The sequence below is a fragment of the Myotis lucifugus genome, unplaced genomic scaffold (genome assembly GCF_000147115.1).
Source record: "Myotis lucifugus unplaced genomic scaffold, Myoluc2.0 scaffold_117, whole genome shotgun sequence".
NCBI classification, from domain to species: domain Eukaryota; kingdom Metazoa; phylum Chordata; class Mammalia; order Chiroptera; family Vespertilionidae; genus Myotis; species Myotis lucifugus.
Window position 1 is genome coordinate 150,618 of NW_005871165.1, and position 18,813 is coordinate 169,430.

Below are 18,813 nucleotides of genomic sequence, written 5' to 3' on the forward strand. Positions count from 1 at the left end.
TATTATATAGGATGTCCCTATTTCTCCCCTTTTGCCCCCTCTACCCAGCTCTTGCCCCCAACTTCTCTCTGGCCATCACCATACTGTTGTCTGTGTCCATGGGTTGTGCATATATTTTCTTTGGCTAATCCCTTCTTTAAATTCACTTCTTTAAATTTTTATTTTCAGATAAGTGCTTATAACTGCACTATTATATATTTTCTATTATATCATTTAGAATTAAGATATTTTTTAATTGAACTCTTGTAAATTTTAGCACAATTTAATAAATTATGCTAGAAGCAATTAGGAGATTTTTCATGTAATGCAGATACATTTCAATTAATATTTTATTAATTTTTAATTTTTTAATATTTTAATTTGAAATAATCTCATACATGTAAAAATAACTATAAAATACTACAGCATATTATATGTACCCTTCACCCAATTTCTTAGGTGTTAATAATTTAAACATAACCTTTATACAACTAACAAAATTTGGAATATACTTTTCTTATAATCTCTTTAATGTTACTTAATCCATTTACTTTGTTTTTGTTAATCTTCACCCAAGGATATTTTTCCATTGAATTTTAGAGAGAGTGAAGGGAAAGGGAGAGGCACATTGATTGGTTGCCTCCTGCACATGCTCTGATACGGACTGGGGATCAAGCCAGCAACTGAGGTACATGCCCTTGACTGGAATCAAACCTGGGACCCTTCAGTCCACAGGCTAATGCTCTATCCACTGAGCAAAACAGGCTGCAGCTTAATTTATTTACTTTTAATCTATATATGTCTTTATATTTAAAGTGGGTTTTGTTTTTGATTCACCCTCATAATCTGTCTTTTAATTGGTGCATTTATGCCACTGACTTTCAGAGTGCTTACTGATAGAGTTACTGCCATATCAGGCAGCTTCTGGGGCTTCTGGGGCCGGCCTGCGGCCCCTGGGACCAGATCCGATCACGGGGGCGGCAGGTAGGCGGCTGCTGGGTTCGCACATGGGGGCCTGGATGGCGGCTTGCACTGTCCCGCCCTGCCTGCAGTATGCAAATTAGCTGCCATATTTGTTGGTGGTTAATTTGCATATCTTGCTGATTAGCCAATGGGGGCGTAGAGAAGGTATGGCCAATTACCATGTTTGTCTATTATTAGATAGGATAATGAATTTGCTACCTTTATTAAATTGGCATTAGTGTTCCCATCCGTTTGAAATGATTCCATTAGTAGTACAGACTCATGCAGGGAATCTATACTAATAAAAGGGTAATATGCTAATTAGACCAGATAGACCAGACGTCTTCCAGGCATCCTTCTGGACAAAGCTGCAGCAGACCGAGGGCAGGGCAGCTGCAAGGGCCGAGGGCAGGCAGCCACAGCGGCCGGCAGTGGCAGCAGCAGCAGGGTGATGGTGGTGGCGCATTTCCCCGATCAATAAATTCAGATCAGATATTATGGGTTTACTAGTGGCCCAGTGCATGGATTCATGCACATTGAAAGGAAATTAATTAGAAGAAATACTTTAATATTGCTATTTGCCCTTCCTCTATAATAGAAGTGTCAGAGATGAAAGAAAATTAGTAAAATGTATATGAACATAATGTATAAATTGATTAATAAATAAATAATAACATGATATAACAACAACAAAGACATAATATAAAAACAACAAAAATTGATATAAAAACAACATTGATAAAAACAATGACTGCCCTAGCTGGTTTGGCTCAGTGGATAGAGCATCAGCCTGTGTACTGAAGGGTCCCAGGTTTGATTCCGGTCAAGGGCACAGGCCTAGGTTGTGGGTTTGATCCCCAGTGGGGAGCATGCAGGAGGCAGCCAATTAATGATTCTCTCTCATCATTGATGTTTCTATCTCTCTTTCCCTCTCCCTTCCTCTCTGAAATCAATAAATATATATTTAAAAAAAAACAACAATGACTGATAAATTCATTAAACTTATTATAATATCTCCCTGTATAACAGATTAAGAGTAACACAGACACCAGGGGGGTGAGGGCATGAGTCGGGGGGGGGGGGTGGTGGTGGGACAATGGGGAGATAAGGACACATGTAATACCTTAATCAATAAAGAAAAAAATTATAAAAATAGAAAAAAAAGAGCAAAAACACTTTCAGAGTGCTTGACTAATTTCCCTTGTGATGAAGTATTTACAACTTTAACTTTAATGTCACACACTCTTTGAACTCAAGAGAAAGCAACATGTAACTGATCATGTCCGAAAATGGGTTCAGGTAGGATTATTCCTACTCTGTCTAGAGTTTGTCCTTGAGATTTATTAATAGTCATCGCAAATGCTGGCATCACGGGAAACTGTCTTCGAATTAATTTAAATGGGAGGCCAGTGTCAGACGGGGACAAATATCACACATGTGTGAGTCAATGTTTATTTTTAAATTGCCAGTGCACATCATATGTACCAGCCGGCCAGTCGTCAGACTGTCGGACAGACAGACGGTCGGTTACTTAGCCTTTTATATCTATACTAGTGGCCCAGTGCACAAAATTCGTGCTCATTAAAAAAGAATTTATTAGAGGAAGTATTTTAATATTGCTATTTGCCCTTTCTCTATAATAGAAGTGTCAGAGATGAAAGAAAATTAGTAAAATGTATATGGAAATCTTCCTCCTGTCAGAGTCTGGGGCACACTGCAGGACCCAGAGTCAAGTCCCTGCCCACCCGCTTGCACCTTAAAATCACGTGAGACCCAGACCCAGCCAGCCCCACCCTTATTGGGCAAGATCCAGTCCTGGCTGGCCCCACCCCCATCAAGCCCCACCAGGTGGGGTTCCAGCCTCAAGTCCCCTGGCCTGGTACTGGGCAGGGGCACAGCCTCAGGTCCCGCATCAAGCCCTGCTGGGTGGGGGGTGCAGCCTCAGGTCCCCTGGCACATGCTGGGTGGGGTGCACAGCCTCAGGTCCCCCGGAGCACCCTCAGGTCCCCACGGCCCAGCACTAGGGCGAGGGTCATTCCTTGAGGTCCCCCATCAAGCCCCACTGGGCGGGGGACGTGGCCTGAGGTCCCCCAACCTAGCGCCAGGGTGGGGGGCGCAGCCTGACGTCCCCCGTCAAGCACCGCTAGGTGGGGTGCGCAGTCTAAGGTCCCCCGACCTGGGCCAGGGTGGGGGGCTCACCTTGATATGTAAAACCCTAATATGCAAATAGACTGAACAGCAGAACAACCGAACAACCGAACTGTGCTATGACGTGTGCTAACCACCAGGGGGTGTGCGCATAACATGGCAGGCATTGGTCATGGTGGGATGGTGGAGCAGGTGTGCGGGGGCACCAGACCAAGGCAGGGCTCCAGTTGCTGTCATCAGGGCAAGCCTCTGGTGGTTCATGAAAATTCTTTGCTCCTATGTGCCACGATCCCGCCCGGTGCTCGCACCTGCTGCTGGCACCCGATGCTGGCCCCGATTGCTTGGCGCCATCAGTGGGTGCAAGCTGATGGCGTGGAGCAATTGGGGCCGGAGCCAGCAGCGTGTGCGAGTGGGGCCTGTGCTGTCAGTGCATGGGAGCAGTGGTGGGGTGGGGGCTGCTGGCAGACAGGACTGGGGGTCACAGCAGGAGGGGCCAGGCAGGGGCACGAAGGATGGGCCAAGACCCCCCCCTGTGCCCACCGCAGCCTCGTGACCCACAGTTTCTTTCAAGGTGCACAAATTCGTGCACTGGTCCCCTAGCATATAGATAATTTCAGTGTATTATGTCAACAGTCCCAGTCACCTCAAACTTATTAGAAAAAAATTAATGAAATAGCTCCAGAATATAACATTTCTAGAAATAGTGTCAAGGAAAGCCAAATTTAAAATATTAAGTATATGTCTCCATCTCTACCTTTTTTATTACACATGTTACTTCTACTTTCTGAAACGATAAATTGTGCTAAGAAACTACCTCACCACCCTCTAAACTCTTAAAACATTTGCTGCCTAGAATTCATTGCTTGTTTACTTCTTTGTATTATTTTTCTGGGTGTCTGCTTAACTAAATGACATTTCTCTCATTTCCGCTTTAGATTTTGTAAAGAATTTTCACATTTTTTTGTCCTCATATCAGTTCCACAGAGAAGGTAATGTTATCACAATTTAGCAGAGGAACAAACTGCCACCAAGAGTAGGAGATATTGTTTCCCAAAGAAACAAAGCTAGAAAGTAGTACAGAACACTCCATTTAAACATAGCTTTTTTTTAAGAAAAAAAAAGTTATTCATAGTAAGCCTTTTCTAATAGGAGTGGCAAATATAACATGTGTGCATGACCACTTACCCACCTTTCATTCTCAAGGTGGATATTAATAATTATACATGATATTCTTTCCCTCAGAGCATATTCTGCAATCTTAGACACATATAACAGTGTCAGAAAGGAAGAGGGTTGGGAGCTGGGTGAAAAAAGGTGAAAAGATTAAGAATAGGTAGATGATAGATGATTAGATAGATAGATAGATAGATAGATAGATAGATAGATAGATAGACAGACAGAAAGACAGACATGGACAGCAGTATGGTGATAGCCAGAGGGAAAAGGAGGTGGGGGGACGTAGAAGTGGGCAAAGGGGGAATAAATGGGGGCTGAAAGAGTCTTGACTTTGGGTGATGAACATATAATGCAGTGGCAGATGATGTTTTATCGAGTTGTACACTTGAAAGCTGTGTGGTTTTATTAACCATTGTCACCCCAATAAACTTAACTTTTAAAAATAAATCTTCTCAATGCATTACTCTGGAAATGTCAAATTTTTTTAGAGTTGGCACTCAGGATTAAATGCGTGTGATTTTCCCTCTTTGTATAATATTTTTTAGGATTATGTTTTTTGTTTTTGTGCCCTGTAACATCTACCATTGTGCCTTGTATGAACTAACAAATGCTGAATACATGTGTTAATAATTATGGTTAATTGGGTCCAAGCCATAATGTGGTAGAATTTTACTATAAGAAAGAGGCTTTTAAAATGTTATCAGCCTCAGATAATTTATTTCTCAGATATTCCTGGGCCTCATCTTGTGCCAGGCACTGTGTCATACCTTTGAAACTCAAGGATGAATTCATTCATTTAGGCATGAAAGGCAAACAGAAAAGGGCATACATGGCAGACAAAATGTGCAAGGGCCAGGGCCCCAATGATGAGGCAGAAACATCAGTGGCTGTGGTTCATCCCTGAGGAATGGTGTCACCTGAGAACAACACCTTGGATTACTATTCACAGAGAAGAGGCTATTACATGAGTTGGACAGAATTCCCAAAAGACATCTTAATGTACAGAAGCAGTCTTCAGGGTTTGTGAATTTTGGCTTCAAAACTGCCAGTGAACCTACATATTCAACAAATGGGCTGATTGGTTCATTCCTCCTGTATAAATGCACATAAGTTTCTTGCTCACGGAATATTCTGAATTTCATTCACTCAACAATTAGTCATTGAATGCATCCTATGGTCTCCCATTAGGTCATATTCAAGAATGAAGGATGGTCTTGTTTTTCAGAAGCTTCCAGACTGGGAAGTAGAAGACAGTAAAAGAATGAGTGACTCAGGCAAAGTCAATAACATAGCACATGTTTTCTGTTACAATGTGACCCCAGGAATGTTATTTCTCTTCCCCACAGCCCACTTATTCTATCATAATAAGGTACACTGTTAATTATTTTAATATAGATTACCACTGTCCCATAATTGCTTACTAGTGAGAACAGCAAGTCACTCTACTAGTTTTCAAATCTCTCTAGAGGTATAAATGCAATGACACATTTACAAAAGTTAGCATCATGATATAAGTAAGAAGATAAAGAGGTACAGTGCCAGCTGAGTAAGTCTTTGTAAGACATGTATCAGACACCCACAAAGACTCTCACAGATGAGGGAAAAGATCAAGACTTCCACATTTCAGTTACTGTTTACCGATTACTTTCATGTTCTAGCACTTGGGGTTTATGAAGATCACTAATCGGATGGACTATTGTTTTTGTAACAGAGGTGGGTGAGGGTGGACAGGATAGTGATGAAGACTATGCTGAGTGCCAGACTGGACGCTTGAACTGGAGAAAGAAGGAGATGAGGAGTGAAGCTTGTCTAAAGTGGGTGACACTCAGCCTCCAATGGATAGAGGTCCAATCTTCCTATCTGATAGATTTGGTATTCACTTCTATGTCCTGCTTAATAAAATAGACAGGAAAAACACCCACAGAATACTAACACATAGTGCTGAGGAGACAGAGATTTCTGAAGGTTGAAAATGTCAGAGATTTCTTCACAAAATTCACTTTACTACGACCAATATTTCTCAAGTGGTGCTACATGCCAAGTGTGGAAGGACAGATTTTCTGCCAACCTCCCTTCACACCAAACATATTATCATAAACACCCTTTTCAGAGCAAGAGCTAGGTCATACTCATTTTTTCATTTCCAAGAGCAGTAATGGTGCTCTGTCCCTACTGAAGTAGCTTGCATACAGGAAATATTGGTTTAATATATAGTTCGTGTAGACTTTTAAAATGTGATAAAAACATAAGCACAGCAGTTGTTAAATCAGTGCCATCAGTGGCCACACCAGCTGCTTTCCTCCTCTTTTTCACGCACAGAGACATGGGCCTCAGAGGAGGCTCAGGCAATCTTCACGCCCTTCACCCAGGAAAAGCATTATGTGAGCCAATCACGGCAGTTCTGTTCCCCTCTGGAGACTGGCATATGCCTGAGAGTGTTTCCAGATTCTGTCCAGTGAGATGGAGGGAAACCTCTCTTGGGGAGGGCATGGGGGTTCCAGGAAGGTTTCTGATTTCCTAAAAAGAGATGCATGTGGGGAAAGACCCTTTCTTGGCCTCTGAACCCAATTCTGTGGGGACGAACCAGCGGGAGCTGCTGGAGCCATCTGTCCCATCGTGAACAGAACTGCCCACTCACCCAGGACAGCAAAATAGAAAGCTGGAAGCCATGGCTACATCGCAAAGCCTTGAGTTTATCACCCCTGAATAAGTTCTACCTGCAGACTTCCTATGTGAGGTGACACATGTTCTTTAAGTCATTTTTAGTTTGATCATCTGTTACCTGCAGTCTGAATTAGCCTATGAGCTCAGTGGATGATTGAACATATGGTGCTATGCAAATAAAGTAAAAGGCCTCTCCTTTGCAGAATTTCAGGCGGATTCATTCAGCAACTAATTCTTGAGAAGTTACTATGCTCCCAAAATTGATAAATAAAGAGAGAATACATTGACATTGAAGTTTCGGACTCTGTAGCATAGATATGAAATAGACAGTAAAAACCTGCTGTTGTTCTATCCAGTTTCCCTGTGAGGTGTTTACATGCATAACAGGAGTGGGTCTTTAGCCAGAGTGAAAATAGAAATGGAAAATGTGTGAATAGCTAAATGGGACAGCCATGCAAAACCCTCACACAGAATCATAATTTGGTGAAACATGCCATTCTGAGGAGTATAATGCATACCAGTCTCCTGGTACTTTGTAATTTATGCAGTTTTCACACTTCCCCAAGCCCTATTTTATTCTGTTTATATCTCTAGTCTAATGTAAGCACATACACTAGTTAGAAAATCATGTTTTGAAATGTACTATTTTCTTTAAGGAAAACGTTAAATAGGTATTTTCGACATGCACAGGTGCTTTCAAATGCTTTTTTCTATTCCATATGCTAAGTCAAAGATGTCTGTACTTTTTTATTTTGAAGTACGAAAAGTTTTTCATGACTTGTAGTTCTTTGTGCTTCTGAAGTGGGAGCTTTTCTAAGATTAACTTGAAAATGTAGCTTTGTTCTCACCTGAGATCCCTTGAGAATAAAGTAAATCAGCATTTCTTTGTCAAGCTGTAGGCTGTTAATCTAAGAAGAAAATAGAACCCTGTTTCAGTCCCAGGCTTCTGGTAGCATAGCATCTGTAACAGTCTCACAGAAGATTAGGATCTCTAGCTCAATTTAAAAGTTAGAATTTTGTTGAGGGTGTTCCAGAAAAAAAAAATCAGTAAGGTTTAAAAACAATTACTCATAGTTTATGAATAAGATAAAAATATCAGAAAATAACAGTTCAGAGCAACAGATCCCCTGGAAATATTCTAGAAGCCTTAAGATGATGGAAATAGAAAGTTATATTTTTCCTTTGCAAGAACAAGAATAACAGAAGAACCCAGAACTTGCCTGGTCGGTCTGCCTGGTGACATCATGCTAAGGATGAAACATGAACCTATTCTTTCCAAATTTAGTTCCTGATTCCCATCAGGCACTCTGTACCTCTCAGTAAATGCTTAGAGGGATGGGCTACTCTGGGGCCTGTCCCAGAAAATAGCTTCACATTTCTTTTCTGCTAGTCATGTTAGAGATTATCTGTTTATTATTAATACAGAGGTGGGCAAAAGTAGGTTTATAGTAGTGAGTACTCAAAACAGAGTTTATTCTGGTATTATTTATTTGTATTATAGCTGTAAACTTACTTTTGCCCGCCTCTGTATATGGGTTCCCAGGGAGCCACACAGATGCTAGTATATCATTCGTCATTTTTTCCGTGTAGCCTTCCAATTTGCTAGCATAAACCATAGTAGCCTCTGAATTTGCCTATGGGTACAAATAGATTCCTTTTAGCAATTTATGTACACACAATTATGTCATTCTCATTATTTATTAAATGATAATATGAATGATCCTTTATTAAAGGCCAGATCTTTTTTCTATTGAATCTGAAATAAAATGATTTTAGATTACAGTGATTCAACAAGGTATTAAGCTTGACTTATATTGACATGTATTTCAAGGGTATATTGCAAGCATTTTTAAATCTCTAAAGGATAATATGTATTAGAAGTTCCTAATTTGACAGTCTGACTCTATCATGTACATATATTTCAAACATATGACCATGTCTTAGTCATTTAACTTAGTTTTCCCTATCACAGATAGTATTATTTGCTGTTAAATTTTTGCTTTAAACTTATGGTTATAGAGGGTAAGCAGGCTAATCTTGAGATGGAAAACAATTTCATCTGCAGTTATCATGTATCAACTCCTATAGTTCCTTTATTTGTTCACTTATTTACTCCTGCAGCAAACCCTTAAATTCGCATCTGCTACATGCGAGGGAATGTGCACAATGCCAGGACCATAGACAAGCTTGTCTGTGTGTGGTGACCAGCACCAAAAGTATTGAGATGAGGAGAACAATGAAATCCAGTGAATATTAACCTCATTTGTTCAGTTCTTCCCTCTTGATCTGCTTATCTGATTGTCTACACTTGAAGTTAGAGTCGGTGATGTGATTAAGTCATGATGTCAATAAATAAAGACTAAAATAAAAGTTGTCTCTGTTACACATACGCAAGTGACTCCCTGCTTCTGAATAAGTGGACTAATGAGGACTAACATGTAACTTTCCTTTGCACTTCAAATAGGCTAGTAAACATTCAGCACTTATTGTAAAACCTGAACATATTTAGTAAATATTAGCTTTTGTGAAAATCATTCTTTTAACTTAACATTTGCATGTATTCTGAAGAATATGCAAAAGATGTTCTACATACATTTAATTTACCCAGAGATTCCTTTGCTGCTAGACATGTAAACCACCCATTTTTTCTTTGTTATTTCCACGCAAATATTCATTCAGCAAGTATTTATTAGGTACCCCTGTGAACAAGAATGCTATCTAGACATGCATGATCTTGTAACAGGCAAGAGGAAAGTTAAGTGTAGAGCAACAAGGAGATGCAGAATATGACTCAGTATTTAAATGAGGGATATAAACAAGGAATGGCAAAAACATACTTCTGTCTCTGTGCTGCTGGGCCTATGCCAGACATTGTTAATCATTTCCATTTTCCCCACTTAACATAGACATGGGCTCAGAATCCCGTTCAGGCAGTGCTGCAGGAAGCCTTTGCCATTTGAGTATTCCTACCCGGTAAACTATTTGCCATCTCCAGCAAGACAGCAAGTTCTAAAAAATGATCAAGATTACTTCCTCAATATATTTTTCTGGCACCTTAGCACTGCTTTTCTTCCTCCATAGTCATCAAGTTTTCATTCATGAATCCTCTGCCCCTATCCATTTCTCTCCTGACCACCTCTCCCAGCAACATTGCAATGATTTATAGTAAAATAATGAGATGTTATTTTGGGTCTGGATAGATCATGCTGCCAATTAGAAAACAAAAGAACAAGTCTTCAGTGTGTGGGAAGCAGGTAAGGATTGCAGCAGTTGCAAGAACTGTTCATCACTTTCCAGTTCTTTCTTTCTTCCAGGCACCCATCTTGCTAATAGTCAGGTCTGGCCATGTGATTAGCTTTGGCCAGTGAAATGTAAATGTAAGTACTTAAAATGCCAACGGGCAATTATTAATCTCCTGGTTTCCCCCTGCCTTGACTGTTAATATTACCAGGGTGATGCCTCCTTCGTTTAGGTCCCAGAGTGAGAAAACATGAAGCAGAGCCTCACCAATCCAACATGAACATGTGGCATTAAAACCACTGAGATCTGGGCTAGCATAATCTAACCTCTCCTGACTAATACCACTCCATGCCTATTCTTAGTACAAGGCAAGAATCTGTAGAGGAGGCTCACCAGACAAGGTAACAATATTGAAGAGACTTGTAAAACCCAACATTGATTTAGCAATGGCTTTTGTGGGGGAGGGAGTCCACATTGAAAGGACACAAAATGCTTTTATAATAAAATGATAATAGTATAAATTTATCCAAAAAAGTATAATAATTTTTATTTCATTGTTCCAGTGAAAGTCCAAGTTTGTATATTCATAGACTTCATAAAGGAAGGGAGAGGGAGAAAGAGATAGAAACACCAATGATGAGAGAGAATCATTGATTGGCTGCCTCTTGCATGCCCCACAATAGTGATGGAGCCTGCAACCCGGGCGTATGCCCTGACCTGGAATCAAACTATGACCTCCTGGTTCATAGGTCGCCACTCAGCCACTGAGCCATGCCGGATGGGGTCAAGCCTTTTTTAATTGACTTTCAAAAGTCTTCAAAATTACTTCTTCCTCCAGGATTGGCGCACAACTTCAAAGTAATATGACCTTTTTTGTGACCAGTGAGTGTGTGATCGTGATTTGCTTAGTTTAGTACTTTTAAGGGCTCGGAATTTTAAAGAATACTGAAGAATACTAGGAATTCACCTGCATTTTCTATAATTATCATGTCCTTTTTAGCTTACATGAGTTACATATTATTAGAGTTAAACAATTCTCTTGAAAGTCACCAACTTTTGTTAGGTCAATATTTAGCACCATCTCAATGCACAGATTATTTGCATTCATATCTTACAGTGTTGACAATTATTTGACCTATTCTGAGATATATGGTAATTCCCGCTGCTTTTAATTTTATTGTCTTAGGTGGGAAATGTATTTTGAACCTCAAAGACAAATAAAAATTCAGCTTTATTTACTTGTATTCTTTACCTCAGCTTTGGTCCTATAAAGCACGTGGTTATTTCTTTACAAGAGAATATAGATGAGATAGCTTTTATCTATTTTTTTATTATGTTTGCATTATCAATATATTTTTTCATACTTTTTTATTTTAGTGCAACCTTTATAAAGGCATTTTAAGTGACACTTCCATACCCAAATATGTTAAAATTCATCCATATCTGATGCTACCAATGCAAATATCTGAGGTTGAAATTAGATTAATAGTCATCTCCTAAGCATGACTAGATTTACACACACAAAAGTTAAGACAACTATGTCCCAACTTGCTCCACTTCCTAACAACTGGAGAGTTGCCTTTAACAATAATCATAGTTCCCTAAAAATGTTCTGAAATTTGGTAGAAAAATTACTGAATCTGTAAATAGCACTAAAGACATATAGTTTAATAAACATTTAAATATAATATATTTAAGTATTCATAGATATATATGAGACATAACTAATATACATAATTATGTATATATACATGTAGGTATATACAAACCATAAATAATGAGCCATTTGATTCTTATATTAACTCTTAGTTTTCTCTTAGGAACTGATGGGCCTTTAGTCAGATATGGACTAAGAAATGCTTTTGTCTTGCCACGTGAATCAATTCCTTAATTTTTTAAAAGATATTTTTATTGATTTTCAGAGAAAGAGGAAGGGAGATGGAGAGAGAGAAAGAGAAATAGCGATATGAGAGCAAAACATCCATCGGCTGCCTCCTGCACATCCCCTCCCTGGGATGGAGCCCACAACCAGGGCATGTGCCCTCGGTGCCCAGGATGGCTCCCAAGCAACAGAGCCACACCAGCCAGGGCTGAATCAAGTTTTTAATCATTAGGATATTTCAAGATCATCTTCTGTGTTCCACACTGTTCAATCTCATGTCAGCCTTTTTGGATTTATTACTGCCTCCTAAAACTTAACCTATTAAATAATTTCAGAAAACTCTCATTCTCTGTCACACTTTAGTCTTCCAAGATGATGTTTGTAAGAATACAAGGGGCCCAGTGCATGAATTTGTGCACCTTGAAAGGACCTGTGGCCTGCGAGGCTGCAGTAGGCACAGGGGTGGGTCTCAGCACATCCTTTACACCCCCGCCCAGCCCCTCCCACTGTGGCCTCCTGGTCCCCTGTCGGCCAGCAACCCCGCTCCCACTGCTGCCACTCCCATGTGCTGAAGGCCCCAGCCCCACTCATACCCACTGATGGCACAGAGCGATTGGGGCCGGCACCAGTAGCGGGTATGAGCGGGGCTGGCACCGTCAGTGGGTGTGAGCGGAGGCTGCTGCCCTGATTGCCCCTCAGGAGCAGGGGGAGGTGGAGAAGCCCTCAGGGGCGATCAGGGCCAGCAGCCGCCGCTCTCAACTGCTGATGGCGCCTAGCGATCAGGACTGGCACCGGGCGCCAGCAGCGGGTGTGAGCAGCGGCTCCGGTGCCAGCTGCAGGTGCGAGCAGGGCCAGTGCTGGCAGTAGGTGAGAGCAGTGACTCTGGTGCCAGCAGCGGTTGCAAAAAGTGGCTGCCAGCCCCTATCCCTCCTCAGGAGTAGAGGGAGGTGGAGAAGCATCTGAGGGACGATCGGGGCCAGCAGCTGCCACTCACACCCGCTGATGACGCTGAGCGATTGGGGCTGGCACTGGGCACTGGCAGCGGTTACGAGTGCCGGGAGGAACCATGGTGCACAGGAGCAAAGAATTTTCAGTAACCACCAGATGCTCGCCCCGATGACAGTGAACCACTCCACCTTGGTCTGGCGCCCCCGCTCACCTGCTCCACCATCCTGCTGAGGCAGACGCCCGCCATATTCCACGTTCTGCTACCTGCTGCCAATGCCCGCCATGTGTTGCGTGCACCCCTGGTGGTCAGCACACATCAGAGTGACCAATTGTGCAGTTGTTCAGTTGTTCCACCATTCAGTCTATTTGCATATTAGTCTTTTTATTATATAGGATTGGTTTTTCTATAATAAATGTTTTCTGCTAACTGTAGTTCTTCCTGGCTATTTCTTTTCTTTTTATTTTACTGGTTATCATTCTATATCTCTGAGCTACGTTGGGAGTGGTCGAAGCAGATATTTTTGTCATTATGGTTGTTCTGTTTTGTGGATGTTAAGTTCATATTGAAAAGATCCCTCTCTTCAGCAGCCTTTGATTTTATAATACTTTCAGTCATGCCATTCAACATCACCTAACTCCATTTGCAACATTTTAGAATGCCATTGTTTCATTTTTTCACATCCTTTACAGGTAAACATCACAGCACAAAATCTACAATATAAGGAAAGATATTTAGCAGAAAATTAACTAATATAAATTATAGTATGACTATTTTAGGGCAATCTTTATTTTCACTGATTTTAATTTTCAAAAATGAAACCAAAAATCATTTCCATTTTAATATAATTTTATATCACTTCTGTAATCTATATGTAAAATAAAAGCTGTTTCGAAGGAAAGACTATGATTTCTCACTGTTGTGCAATATGAAACAAACTCTTGCACATTAAAAGTTATAGTGAAGCGTGGAATAATTCCTATGGATGTGGTACTTTGGACAACTACTACACTCCTGATGACTATTTCTGGCAAATTGTCAAAAAGACTTTATAGTACTTCCCCCTCCCCCTTTTTGATGGACTCAGAATCTTGAAGAAAAATAATTTGAGCTCAGGGAATTATCAAGTGATTACTCTTTAAAACATTGTCTCCAAATTGTTATTATGAGAAAGGTTTCTTGTGAAACAGTAACACATCGGTTTGTACCAAAAGAAGCTGTAGTTTTTTTAAAAAGAGATATATAACTGTCAACCAATTCCCTCTTCTCAAATTTTCATAAACAGAAAGGCTTTCTCTACTGCTGAGCTCTGAGAAAAGTCTGATGGAGAATTTTGAATAAAAATCAGCTTTGCTCTTGAGTTGCTTAAAAGCCAGCGGAGGGAGCATAGCTGGCTGTTTAGAAGCTGACACGGGCTTTTGGAAGACCAGCTCCCGCTGGGAGCACGTGCCAGGTGCCAGCCCCAAATTCTTGATGATGATTGTCCCACCAACAGTCCGGGAGGATGAGTGCATGGATGGCAAGCTGCAATGCCTTAGGAAACGCCGAGGGAAAAGATGTCAAAAATACCTTCAGGCTGATTTTCAAACGAACTATGTTCACAGAGTCTAATTTGTACCTTTAGCAGCTCACCCGTGGAGACTCCAACCCCTGTGCCTTTCAAGTTAGGAGATAATTTATGGAAAGTTACCTAATTACATTTACTTTAATCCCGATTCTTATTTTAGGGTCTCTTCTACAAAATGACCTCTTCATTTTAAACTTAGGGACACCCTGCCCTTCTCTCTCTCATATTCTCTATCTCTCCCTTTGTTTCTTTTTCCCTCTTCAATCATACACCATACTACTTCTCACCAGTAAAGGTGCTGTATTGTGACCAAGGACATTTTTCTATACCATGTTGCTATTGGTTGAGGCAGGGTGCAAAGTTTACCCAAGGTAGTTTAGTAGTTAGTAGTAGTAGTAGTAGTAGCCGTAGTAATACATTAGGCAAGGCACAGACCTGACTCTTGATATTCTTGCTGAGCTTGCTGTATTCCAAATTAGATAACTGGATAGGATGAGAAGCTGTGAGATCTAGTCAGTCACCTGGTTTCATACATTGCTCAACAGATATGAGACGAGTTCCTATACATATGCAAGTATAGGAAAACAGGTAGTATGTATAGGGTTTAGTACTATCTGGTTTCAGGCATCCATTGTGGGTCTTGGAACTGGTAAGTGGGACTGCTGGGTATTTTGAGTGTCTCCATATGCCCATACTGGCAAGGCACTGGGGTCAGGTTAGGGAGAAAGACTGGTTCTTTCCCCCAAGGAATTTAATATTCTGCATGTGGTTTTCTTTCTTTTCTTTTTTTTCCTTTCCTATGAAACTTTCAAAGAAATTTTAAAGCACTTTGAAAATCATCAGTTTTTCTCTCTTATACCTAACCAGCCTCTCAGAAAGAAACCTCTACTTATATTTAAAAAGAGCAAATGATAGAATATACTGTTTCTACACCAAAGGATTGATTTGAATTGCTCTGTAATGTGTTCAAATTGATGTGCTAAATGGCCATTATGTGCCCAGGACACTTTTCTGGTTGACAAGAAGTAATAGTTTACTGAATAGTATGTGTTGAACATTTGTTAAAGTCTTATTTTAGCACTCTTATTTTAGATAATAGCATACAACCATATATAATATCAGTGTTAGATAGCTCATTGGAGACTTTGGATTTCAGATCCCATGTCCTATCGTCGCCTCACTGGTGTCTGTTAGTCACCGTCCAGCCATGGCAGTTGTATCCCCTGAAAAGAAAATTGTGGAGGTGTTATGTCATTTATGAAAAGAGCATAAATGCCACATTACCCGAAGCAGAAGCCGGAAAGATGACAGGGTGTGTCTAAGGCTGCTGTCTCCTTTAGTGAGAAAATCACCAGGACTAGAACAGGATGGAGCTGAATTCAAGATTCCACTCTGACATGTGCCAGCCTTTCTTTCTCTTGACTCAAAATAAGCACTTTAACTTCTCTGTGTTGATTTCATTACCTGTTAAAGTAACAAAACAAGGTTTAACTTAAAAGAAAAGACAGAATGAAAGCAATGATATTTACTGCCTACTTTTTTGTCAACTTATATTTCTGATAGACTTACAAAAGTGGATGCTTCTGAAATATACTGCACCCTAAAAAAGTAAGTGGTCGCATTGTGGTTGCTGTTTTGCAGCTGAAGTGAGAAGGGTTTATATATCATTCAACTACATTCTGGGTAAACATTGTTTCTACTGTCAATGTTAGAAAGGTCAAAATCTCTAGACAATTTTTATGAGAGTTTATTTGATCCAAACTGACAATATATGCCAGGGTGCACGGTCTCAAATGCTCCGCAGAATAACAGTTTTGCAGATTCTTTTATGCAGTTTAAAGAAGGGATATAAGGAAAAAAATGCAGAAAGCTAGGCAGAGACTGGATTACAAGATAATTAACAGGATTAGATGCTCTCTTGAGGGCTAACACCCACTTGGAGGGGAATTACTTCTGGTATTTCAAAGGCGTCTTAACTTAGATGCACAAGAACAAAGGACAGGGTTGATTTAAAACCTTTCACTAAAGAAGTTATAGGCCTGCCCTGGCCGATATTGCTCAGTTGGTTGGGTGTGGTTTGATGAACCAAACGTGCGCAGGTTCAATTCCCAGTGAGGGAAAAATGCCCTGGTTGCTGGCGGGATCCCAGGGAGGGGGCATGCAGAAGGCAGCCCATTGATGTTCCACTCTCACATCAATGTTTCTCTCTCTCTCTCTCTCTCTCTCTCTCTCTCTCACTCTCTCCTTTCTCTCCCTCTAAAACAGTGGTTCTCAACCTTCTGGCCCTTTAAATACAGTTCCTCATGTTGTGACCCAACCATAAAATTATTTTCGTTGCTACTTCATAACTGTAATGTTGCTACTGTTATGAATCGTAATGTAAATATATGATATGCAGGATGGTCTTAGGCGACCCCTGTGAAAGGGTTGTTCGACCACCAAAGGGGTCGCGACCCACAGGTTGAGAATCGCTGCTCTAAAATTTAATTAAACTATATGGTCATATCACCCTGTGGAGTTACTTTCCATCCACACTGTGATATATTGCATGATCAGAGAACAGCCATTCTACAAGTGAAATTTTGTCATAAATCCCTTTGCAAGTTGGGAATTTCCTGACTCAATGACCATTCTTTGCTTTGGGCCTGAAGCTACAGAATATAGGGCTTGTGACTAAGTCGGCCCCTGGGTGTCACATGGGGACAGTGGTGAGAAGAGTACGTCTTCACTGCTCCACTGAGTTTGTGTGAAGTGGCACAGCTTGCAACTATATCATTGCTTGTTCCTATAGAGTCTTGGATGAAATAGTTTAATCTTTATGTCAGCAACTCAGTATCTGCCCTTTGCATCTTATGTTGTCAGAGATGATATAACTTGAGAAGAAATAAAAATATCACCTTTTTGAGTAATTTTATTTCTCCTTAAATATACTTTCTATGACTTTTCCGTGAAATGGGGAAAGCTAGCTAAGGGGTGAGAGCCAAGTGTCCAGTGTCAAAGGCGCCAAGGTTGGTGGCCTCTGACCCTAGGTCATTGTTTACCAGAATTGAAGTCCTGGACGAGGTTCTAAGGTCAAAGAAAGGAGAGCGAGCCCATGACAAGCCATCAGTTAAGAGTTAAGGTTGAAAATCCACTTGAGTTACAGGTTCAAAGCATAGGGGTGGAGGAACTGGGGAAGTCTACAACAAGAAGCAAAATAGTAGAAAGTATGACATGGTCAGTGAATCTCAAACTTTAGGGAGCATCTCAAGCACCTGGCAGGCTAATAAAACAAGTAGCTCTGGACTCCACCTGTAGCATCCTTGCTTCTATAGGTCTTGGTAGAGCCTGAAAATTTGCATTTCTAACAAGCTCCCAGGTGATGCTAACGATGCTGGTTTGGGGACCACATTTTGAGAAGGGTGGTTCTAGGTGAATTCCAGAGACAAGTGACAGTGCTGGTGGTGACTCTTCACGAGCTCCTGGAATACTCTGCTGGGTGAGCTTAGTTTGCTTAAAGTGTTGGAGACAGGAAGGATAGATATAGCATCTTGACTTTTTTTTTTTTCATTTTAATTGCTTTTTTTAAATAAAAAAAAATCAAATGAACAACTCAGTTTTTGAGGATACAAACCTCCTTCTGTATTAAAATGCAAAATAACTTGCATTTTTTCCATGTAAACATAGAAACTCTATGAAACATGATATATATCATGTTTTTGTAGTTATACAGCTAATACAGTGCTCTGGTTAAAAGTGTATATTCTGGCCCTGACTGGTTTGGCTCAGTGGACAGAGCGTCAGGCTGCGGACTGAAGGGTCTTAGGTTCGATTCCCATCAAGGGCATGTACCTTGGTTGCGGGCACATCCCCAGGGGGAGTGTGCAGGAGGCAGCTGATCGATGTTTCTCTCTCATCGATGTTTCTGACTCTCTATCCCTCTCCCTTCCTCTCTGTAAAATATCAATAAAACATATATATATATTTTTAAAAGTGTATGTTCTGGCCGTAGCCAGTTTGGCTCAGTGGATAGAGAATCAACCTGCGGACCAAAGGGTCCTGGGTTTGATTCCAGTGAAGGGTACATACCTGAGTTGCAGGCTCCTCCCTGGCCTGGGCCCTGGTCGGGTGCTTGCAGGAGGCGACCAATTGATGTGTTTCTCTCACATGGATATTTCTCTCTGTCTTTCCCTCACTCTTCCACTCTCTCTTAAAAAAAAGGAAAAAAAAGGGAAAATATCCTTGGGTGGGGATAAAAAAAAAAAAAGT